General features: G+C 34.6%; 1 non-coding gene across 1 annotated transcript; it reads left to right on the forward strand.

The window, feature by feature from the left end:
* The first annotated feature begins 2,106 nt into the window (after positions 1-2,106).
* LOC129085142 (U1 spliceosomal RNA) lies at positions 2,107-2,270 on the forward strand. The gene has a single exon (XR_008530648.1). It is a non-coding gene; the product is annotated as a U1 spliceosomal RNA (small nuclear RNA).
* Positions 2,271-10,794: the final 8,524 nt, after the last annotated feature.

The raw sequence follows: 10,794 nt of genomic DNA on the forward strand, positions 1-10,794 counted from the left end.
TAAACAAACAACCTCATGTTAGTTGAGGTCAGGTTTTGTCACTAAATGAGTTCAGCTGAGGTCAGAATTTTGTTATCCATGTGCTGTGAAAAAAAATGGTTTTTGAACTTTTGGGATTATAAAAGTACAGATAGTGTGTGTGCCTAAAATATAATAATAAATATGCAAAAATATTAATAGTTGATTTCAGCTTCTTTAATATGTACTGTATATTTTCAATTTCTACAGAGATTATTTTTCTTTAATGTTTTTAGTTTCAATAAAATTTATAAAAATATACACTACATAGAAAAATTTGTAATGTATTAATTTTCATAAAGTGAGCACTTTGTGTAACCAGTATCCAGATCAAGTAAAAAGACATTCCTGGAAGTCCAGAAGCTTCTGCTTTGTTCTAGTGATTCCTCTAATATTCCTAGAGTAATTATTCTCTGTTTTCACCATAGATAATTTGAGCTTGTTTTGGGGCTTTTAAAAAATGGGATAATAAAGTATATACTATTTTGTATCTGGCTCATTTGTCTGGATATTATTTTGTATAAAACTTTTCTATATTATTGTTTGCAGTTGTATTTTTCATTCTCATTGCCTTAGGTAGGATTACATTATGAACATACATTGTTTATACATTTTAGTGTTGATGGACATTTGAGTTCTTCCCATTCTGGGTCTATTAAAATTAGTGCTACTATTAACATGTTTGGTAGATATATGTGTACATTTATTTCTATTGGGTATATTCCTTGCAGTGGAATTTGGGTCACAGGATTGAAGGTATTCAGCTTTAGTGGATACTGCCAAGCAGCTTTCCAAATTTATCATATTCATGTATTGTTTGTATAATCAGGAAAATAATAAATAATAATATAAAATATTAAAAAGTTATATTTTTTTCCCTGGAAAAAAACATTTGATGGTACCACCCATGATTTATGGTTTAGGACTGGCTCTGCCATCAACAGTGAATTTTAGCAACTCACCTATTTTCTCAGGCTGAGTTTCCTTATCTTTAAACTAGAAGTTCAGAGAAGATGGCTTCCTGAGATCTCCCCGAACTCTGAATCTATGAAAAACAGTGGAACAGGAGGCTCTACAAGGTCAACATGATACCATTCTAGCTTCCACACGACCTGAGACAGATACATCCTATCTTTCAAGCTATTTTTTGTGGTGTCTTTTTTTTTCCAATTTATTTTACTTTGGTGTACCAGTATTTAAGCTTTGGGTAATATCCATTTGAAATTTAAAATGGAAAACCAAAGGTCAAGACTAAAGGATATTTAGAAAGCTGGGATGAGTGGGAATGTAGAACGACCTCCAAGTCCACCAGAATGAGGGGAGTCTTACATGAATAGAGGTAACAGAGGCAGTTGCTAAACCTAACACTGGTAGGTGAGAACTAGAGGATTTGTGGGACTTGGCCATTTGAGGTTCTTTACTCTTGGAAAAACTGGTTTTCCTACAGTAGAAACAGCCTGAAGTCATATCTGAAACCATGAGTCACCAATCATTCTTCCAAGTATGAATGTGCAATCCCAACTGCAGTCCCACTAAATTTGAATTTTTTTCCAGTCTTCTTATTAGACAACCAAGCAAGAAGCTATTTGTGGACTATAATTTGGAAAACACTGGTACAGCCTAGAACTTTGAGAAGGGAAAAAGAGAATGATAAGAAGATAACTGCCCTGGCCCAGTGGCTCAGTTGATTGCAGTGGCATCCCATACCCCAAAAGGTTGTGGGCCCCAGTCAGGGCACACACCTACGTTGTGGGTTTAATCCCCAGTCAGGGTGTGTACAGGAGGCAACTGATCTCTCTCTCTCTCTCTCCCCTCAATAAATGTATCCTTGGGTGAGGATTATAAAAAGAAGAAGATAACTTAAAGGAAACATACAACTGGCATTTATTTTATTATATTTATTCATATCATATTTACTATTTTATTTTATAAAATAAAAATGTACTCTTTTTCTTATCTATTCTATAAATATTTATTAAACACCAAATTATGTGTTTGGCACAGTGCTAGGTGCCAGGGATACAATCCTTTCCCCACACCCACAAAATAAAACTCAGCTAGAATCCAGCTCTTAAGAAGGTCACCATCATACTTACCTGGCAGAGGAGATACCATGATCACGAAGGTGGTTTTCCCAGGGTGAGGCTTATCCATTGCACTCCGGATGTGCTGACCCCTACGATTTCCTCAACTGTGGGAAACTCGACTGCATAATTTGTGGTAGTGGGGGACTGTGTTCGCGCTCTCCCCTGGCTAAAAAAGAAAGAAAGAAAGAAAGAAAAGAAAAGAAGGTTACCATCTAACATGGGGGAGACAGACAGACATCAGTACATCCAGTAAAGGCTTAGGGGGAGTGTGAAAAAAGCTTGTACAGGACATGAGGCAACTGAGCACAGAGGGATCCTTCCGCGGAAGAAAAAGAAAAGAGAAGTGCTTTGAGGAGACACGGTCGTGGAGCTAGCATGGTAGAATTAAGGTAAATGTAGAAAGATGATGGTATTCTAATCACAGCTAATAAATGGGCATAAAGTTTCAGTTAAGCAAGATGAATAAGTCCTAGAGATCAGGTGTACAACACTGTGTCTATAGTCAACAGTGCTGTATAATACACTTAAAAATTTGTTGAGAGTAGATCTCATGTTAAGTGTTCTTACCACAAAAATAAATAAATAAATGTTTAAATGAAAACAACTTTTGGTTAAGAAGTACAGAGTAGCCCAAGTTGAAAAGGAAGTTAGTAAAAAAAAAAAAAATGGAAGAAAATCAGTCTCTCTCTCTCTCTCTCTCTCTCTCTCTCTCTCTCTCTCTCTCTCTCTCTCCAGGGGAGGGGGGTGGGGGAAGAAAACTCGGCCTCTTAAGAGTGGCATATTTATGTATTTGTTTTCTCTCTGACTCTTTCTCTAGAACAGTAAGTTTCTCAATTTTGCTTCTTTGCAGACCTCTTGATATTGAACGCAGGTTCAGCTGCCTGCTGTTCAAGAGCCAATAACCTAGAGACAGGGACTGCTGGAAGGAAAATGGTTTACTCAAGAGCTTGCAGCCTGAGAAGCTGGTGGCTCTCATCACAAAGACCATCTGAACAATTGGACATGGGTGTTTTTGTAAGGAGGAAGGAAGAAGGAAAAATACAGAACGAAGGAATTAAAAGGGTGGAGTTGGGAGTTCTCCATTGAGGGTTCCAAGTGCAAGCCAGCACAATCTTCCAATTACTGGTTGGAGGTCAAGAAATCTCCCAGAGCCAGAATGTGAGAAAGTTGGAGTCTGCTTCTTTTGAAGTGAAGTTCCTAGAATTCTTAAGCAAAACAGGCTATTTCTCTGCAGTCACATATTAGTTAACAGGTTATCATTTACAGAAACAATGTTAAAAGAAGGGTAAGGTGGGTTACATTCTCATACTTTTTCAAAGCTCTTAGTTTCTGCTTTGGCATTATTTCCATTTTCATGTGACTGGCTTTCTGTTGACAATTATATTCACTTTTATATGACTTTTCCATTGCCACAGCCACCACAAGGTTTGCCCCTCTTGGTATCTGTTTTTGTGCTAAGTCTAATGTGGGCAGCCTCTCCGTAAACCAAATGCAAATTCCTGAGAAAGAGAATCCAATTAGTGCCAGAGGCATTCATTGCCAATCCTGATACAGTCATCTCTGTCCAGATGGAGCAGGCTCTTTAGATATATAGAACTTTTCTTGTCCATGAGTTTCTCATTCTCATGAGGGGCTGTAGTCAGGCCAGTAATGGTAAGTGAGCTGTTATTTCTCACCTGCACAAAGTAGAAAAGAAAAAAATAAATAACTGATGATAACATAGAAGGGGATGTTCAAGAAAATGTAGGCACTTCAAATGATTATTTTGAGCAGAGCGCTTAATTATTTAGGGTAACTAGGAAACAAGTAGAGAAAGGCTAAAGAAGAAAGAACTTGTCTAGCTCCTTGAATATTGTGACTAGAGAAGAATATCTATCATATCCTTCATGAAAGGTAGAACACCAAAAGATTTAGGTCAATGCACTTGCACTAAAAAAGAATAGAAGATGGTATGAAAGATAACATTGAGAGGGAAATCATTAGTATACTTTATACTAATTCTTCAATTGTTTGCATGTGGTTTATGAGATCAAGCGACTAATTCTGCTCTTTAAATGCCAAACATGGTGTTCAGAAAGGTATTTTCTTTCTATCCTACTACTGTGACTAAATCTGACTCTAAATTATAAGTCACCACTGATGCTTGCTAATTTTGCTGTTGGTGTTTATGTTTCCTTAGGTTTTACAAAATGAGTTGCTGGTAACGAGAGAGGAGACCTCAGTAGAAATACATATCAACTACTTCAGAAAATGTTGAAAATGTTCTGAAGGTGTACACCACAAGGGAATTCCTCTTCACCCTTCTATGGCAACAGACAGAGGTTTCAGTAATATTGCATACATTAGTTTCTGGGTCACTGTGAAATAAATTAACCTGCTGCACTCTAGCTCTAGAGAATTTTTTAGTTTGTCCAGTGTAGGTAAAACAGTTTTAAAATCCTTCAAATGTACATTTGTTGGTCTTCTGTCCTTTTATAAAACTGAATGTCATAAAGAAAGGACTAAATTTCCTATATTTTTAAGTCTTTTAATGTCTCTATATGAAGATTAAAAATATATAAATTTAAGTAAAAACACTAGAAAGTATTGGCTTGTATTATTCTGACAAATGAATTAATTCCTTTGGTCATGTTTTGATTGTCCACATCACTGAATTTGATTACGAATTGTTCAAAGTTGAAATCTGACATGAACTGGGATCCTATGGATCCTACTTCATACTAGAGTCTAGTTTATTATTAATACATTCTCTTTGCCCTTGAAATCCAGCCTTCTGGATAAAATAAGCAAAATGGCTTATTTTAATCATTTTTATGATACAAATATATTCTCTCTTTCCAAATTAGTCTTAGAAAATAAATTTTTAGTCCAATCTTCAGTATGAGAAATTAGACAATCTTGTCAGTATGTTTGCATTATAGTTGGCTTGGTTCCAACAATAAAGTAGCTCATACGAATAGAGAACTAGGGAAATCTGAAGTATTTTGTTTTTAGTTATACACATTTATAATTTCTTTTTTGCCAGGGGAGGGTGTTGGGCTTTATGCCACACTGCCCTTGTCCCACCTTCTTTGTGGCAGAGATCATGACCAGTTCATGTTGATTTTGTCTGGTTGAATTATGACCAATTTATTAGTTGTGTTGCTGACTTAAAGATGAATAAAGAAAAAAGGAGACCTTAGAGAAGGCAAACATTTGGATATTTTGGAGTTTACATATTTATATGCAAGTGCCCATAATTTAGTTGTAATTTGAGTTCAGCAGCAGTTTATTGAGTAACAGTTTAAAAAACACATCTGTATACTCAAAGTTGTATCTGCCATCATTTTCTTTCCTGTGTATACATAATATATAAAAACCAGGTTTAACATTTAAATTTTTCTTCTCTTGCTCCTTTTCCAATTCTTTATTTGAACATTGAGATAAATTCTCCACATGGCAGCCAGGTTCAAATAAATAAATAAATAAATAAATAAATAAATAAATCTACACAAGTTACAACTTGACCTATAAGGCCTTACACATTTGGGACCTGCCTGCTCTCTGGCCTCATCCCAGGACACATTCTTCCCCAGTAAATTAAGGAATATAAGCTACTTTGTTTTATGAAGATACCAGGCTTTTCTCGTGTTGTTTCTTCTCTCTATAAGGTTCTTGCAATTCTTAGCATAACCAGCAAGTTCTCGTCTTTCATATCTTATCTCAAATCTCATCTCCTCAGAGAGGCCTCCCTTGAGGCTGTACTTAAAGCACCTTTTTATTTCCTTTGTAATCACATCTTGTAACCATTCTTGAGCTCAAGCACATTTTCATGGCACATTTACAGAGCAGACCACGTAGTAGATCCTCAGATGAAATTTATTGAATAAACAAATGAAAGAATGAAGAGTAGCTATGATGAAACATGAATAAAATGAGCATTGTTTGCCTTCCTTGAAATGCATTTATTCCTATTAGACATCAGAATAACTTATTTAAATAAGTACAGGTTTTGTCCATAATTTCCTTCATATCTGCATTTCTCCACACCTACTTATTTTCACAAGATTTAAAAAGAATGCTAATAATCTTGTGAAAAAACTCTTCTCATTGTTCAGAACTAGGACAAAGTTTGTGTCTTCTCATGTCCTATACAATTTCATATAGAATGATTACAGCTTTAAAGTGTATACTTTTCTTTTGGTGAGACAGCCAAATAGCTCAGATGTGAACTCTGATATATGTTTTCTCTTCTCCACTTCTTTCCTCTTTTATATTTTGATTATTTGGTGCTACTATAGTCTCTACACCTAAGATTCTGTTACAATGTGTGGCGGTGTTTTTCCCCACACCACCAAGCAATTCTCAGACACTAGCCAGCTGTCCCACAATTTAAGTTATTTCTCATGCTGTCTACCTGGAGGTAGGCTCAGATCTAACAGTTTAGGTCTCAGCCCCACAACACTGCCTCCCACTCCTGCCTACCTTCTGTGCTTCTGACCAACCAGCTATAGATTGGAGGTTCTCACAATCTCCTCTTCATGTTCAATTAATTTGCTAGAGTAGCTCACAGAACTCAGAAACATTTTACTTGTTAGATTTCCACTTTATAATAAAAGAACATAATTCAGGCACGGCCAGATGGAAGAGCTACATAGAGCAGCGTGTTAGAGAAGGGGCATAAAGCTTCCAAGTCCTCTTCTAGCAAGCCAAGCGCTTCAAACCTCCAAGTGTTCACCAACCCAGAAGTTCTCTGATACTGTTCTTTTACATTTTTATGGGGGCTTCAATACATAGGCAGGGTTGATTTAATCATTGGCCATTGATTTAACTGAACTTGATCTCCAGCCCCTTCTCTTTTCCAGGGGTTGGGTCAGTGGGGTGGTGATGGGACAGAAAGTTCCAGCTCTCATCCCAAGGTTGGTTTTTATGGTAAACATCCTTCAGTGTTTTCCAAGTCATCTCATTAACACAACCAAAACCACCTTTTTCTTTCCCATCACTTAGGAAATCCCAAGGGTCGTAGGAGGTCTGAGCCAGGAAAGGAGTCCAAAACCAAATACATATTTCTTCTTATAAATCACAATACACACCAGACTCTGATTATGGCTTTATTTATTTATTTTTTTTACTTTTAAAAGTAAGTAGTTTTTATTTCTCAGTCCCCAAAACATTCCACAGCAATCCATTTTCTTTCTTTTCTTTTTTTTGTATTCAAAAAAAATTTAAATTCAGTTTACATTTGATATTATTTTGTATTAGTTCCAAGTAAGATTATGGATGAGTAGAGTAGGAATCTTGACCTCCTGCACTGCAACTTTGGCTTCTAATTGGATTCTGTCCCTGTCAGATTCTCAGTGCATCCCACGGTGTTCTCTACAGCTGCATACTCATGGAATTCGAATTTGGCTCCATCCTTTTTCCTCCCTTTCTCACATCTACCAGGAACTTGCCCAAACCATAACATAAGGTGTTTATTGTTTTACTGGAAACTTTTGTAAATAATTTCATTGCAAGAAATTGGAAATAAAATTAAAGTCAAAACAAAAGAATTGTTTACTAAAGACTCTATGTACAGAACAGTAATTTAGGCTTCTCTCCAAAAAAATTTCAAGGCAACTGAGAAAGAAGTTTCTTCAGTGTACACATATAGGTTTAAATGTCATATAGAATCATATGGAATTATAGTTATTTGACCATATTGACTAACAAAACTAGAAATTTAGTGTGATTAAACCAAAAACTTAACCATTTCCTCAACATAAAGTGCTTATACAATTATTTTGTAGTGTCATGGGACATTAACTTTCAAAGTATTATGAATGTTAAAAGAAATATCAATAGATTCCAAAGGAATTATTTGAGCTTCAACCATGTCACATGCCTCATTTCTCTGAAATAGTTTGGTGAAGAAGGAAATCAACTAGATATATAAATAACTCTATTATTGGGAATATCAACCAAAATAGATACAATAATGTGAGCAACATGCGTGTTGCTCATATTGTATGCTTTAAACCATATGGGCAGGCTGTATATTTTTTGTTCTATATACATTAATTGACTATGCAATATCATAGCAATGTCAGATAGTGAAACTGTCAAGCTGGCAACAAAAATGGATCTCATTTTTATTAAAATATGCAAGAACTTTTGAAATGGGAATGAATAAAAGGGCATGATCAGGGCAATAACCACAGCATATAGTGTTGAAGGGCGATCAAGGCAACGGTGCGATGCGTGGATGGATGCCTCACACATACTGTGAGCTGTTGCCACACTGAGTGCATGTTCTCATGCTTGTGGACCTGTTTCGTGTCATACTGGGTCTTTCAAACCCTTCTCGTTTGCAGATAGCAACTGTAATATGTAAAACTGTGAAGTGACTATAGAGAACATTCTACAAAAAAGAAGAATGCCACACTCTGGGTATTTCTCTGAAATATAAATGAATTTTATTTCAAACCTTTGTGTAGTCAAAGCCAGACATTACCTCCTTTGTACCTCATTGTCTCTAGAGAATCTCTTTTGCCAAATTTCATCCTTCATGTGACATAGGAAGCACCCAAGAGTAGTGATGCTTTTTTCTCCTGGAGATTTTAAAGCAAATTAGATTGTGTCACTTTACCAATAAATAATTGTGTATGTATATCTAGCAGAGAAGAATTAAAAAGGAAAGTACAATCATAATACCATTATCACAATCAATGAAATCAATGTCAATTCTTTAATCTCACTTACTATACAATCTTTTCTGATTTTCCCTGTCTCAAAAATGTCTTCATATGGTTGATTTGTCCCAGTAAGAGCCCAAACTACATCCATGCATTGAATTTAATTCATATGATTCTTATGTGTCCCCAGTATATCATTTTCTCCTCCTTTATAACTCTATTTGCTGAAAAAACTGGGTCATTATTCTTGTTTGACTCTATAGCTTTACGGTATTATTTCACATGTTCCTGTAATAAGTTAGATGCTAGATTGGATTCAGGTTTAATACTGTTAAAATTAAATATAAAGTGGAGGCCTCATTTGAAAATTTCCTGAGCAGACAAAACTATTTAATATATGTAAACAAAATAAATCTAGTTTATCATGAACATAACTTCTTAGAAGTAAAGTAAAACTTAACTTCTATTATTTATTGTAAGTGTCTCTGAAAATCATGAAAGAAACAAGTCATCTTCCTAAAAATGGTTGAGATAATCACTTTTAGCCAATCCCCTGCTATCTGAAAACCTTCATTGTAAAAACCAATCATTAAAAAGGTTAAAAATTCCTTAATTTACACTTTATAAGCTGTCCTGTAACATCGTGCCCTAAGCTGCACACCAGTTTTAAAATTAAAACCTCTTAGTTCACAAACTGTTCTTAAGTGCATAACAAACTTTTACTAAATACTATTTGTTGAGTTGGTGGTTTTAATTTTGCTATTTCTAGATTTTTGACAATACACCAAGAATAGTTTATAATTAGTACTCTTTTTAGCTGTTGAATCAGTAAGCATAATTTCTATTTTATTCACTGTTAGTAACATTAATGGACCAAAAAAAAAAAAAATGGACCAAGAGGTTTTAGCCTTTGTAATATCATCCATAACCTTTTATATAATGGTTTAATGGAGCATTGGTTATGGTTGCCTCTTATTTAGTTAAGAGTTATAAATAGTTATCTTTGAATGTTATTGTTTCTCCTACATGTATTAGTTTGTATAAAAAAAAGAAATTCTTCTCATTAGCTATTTGGTTATCTTATATACACGTATAGTAGTGGCTGGGCAAATGTTTAATTCTTTCCCTTTTTCAAATTTTAGGAAAAAACAATTGCTATCTAACAACTATCTGAAAAGTAGTTAAGGAGATTTTTTTCTTTTTAGTATCATTATAAATGTATGTATTTTAATATGTATCTTTGATATGTTTCCATGAATTTAAATAATCATTATTTTAATGCTCACATTTATCTTTTGCCATTATGAGTACTTCTAAACTTACTTCTGTGCTTTTTTACCGCAGTATGATCTCAAGAGTTTTTTATAGTTTCCTTGCTTTCAGAGATGACAAGATATATCAGATTTACTGCCTACATGACAAATCAACCATTTGTCTAAGGAGACCTGGTTTCTTTCAGTGGAAAGTGTTTGAGACTGAATATCTGTGCACAATGGTTTTTGTTTCTACTGGTTGTTATTCCCTCTAGACAATTGAATAGAAAAAGCTACTAGATATACATATTTTTAGAATGAGAAAAATAAATTATGATGTCATACTGATCTTTCTAATGAAAATGCATAAAAATACAGGGGTTTTGCCTAATTATTTGACCTTATATTTATATTACATATCTTGCAACTGCTTATCTCTTAATTTTGCTATGAGAGAGTATGGTTTCCATTGAAAACATATAATGCAAAAGAGTAAATATTGTGTAAATTCAGAAAATTTCACACTGTCAGTATTGTGAGTAATCTTTTAAGTGGCCTATCCCTTACTTATCAATGACTTACTCATCTTAATAAATGATTAAGTATACCTAATAGTTATCTTTCATTCCCTAGTTCTCTTACTCTGTTTCTAAGTAACAGAATGAATTCTAAATGTATTCTGTTACTTAGAATTTATTTCTTCTAAATTTATTCACTTTTTCCCATTGTCACTTAGTACTACTATTACTACTACCAATGCTACCACTACCACTACTGCTGCTG

This window comes from Pteronotus mesoamericanus, unplaced genomic scaffold (assembly GCF_021234165.1).
Source record: "Pteronotus mesoamericanus isolate MK-2021 breed Mesoamerican mustached bat unplaced genomic scaffold, CSHL_Meso_final scaffold_21, whole genome shotgun sequence".
Classification (NCBI taxonomy): Eukaryota; Metazoa; Chordata; class Mammalia; order Chiroptera; family Mormoopidae; genus Pteronotus; species Pteronotus mesoamericanus.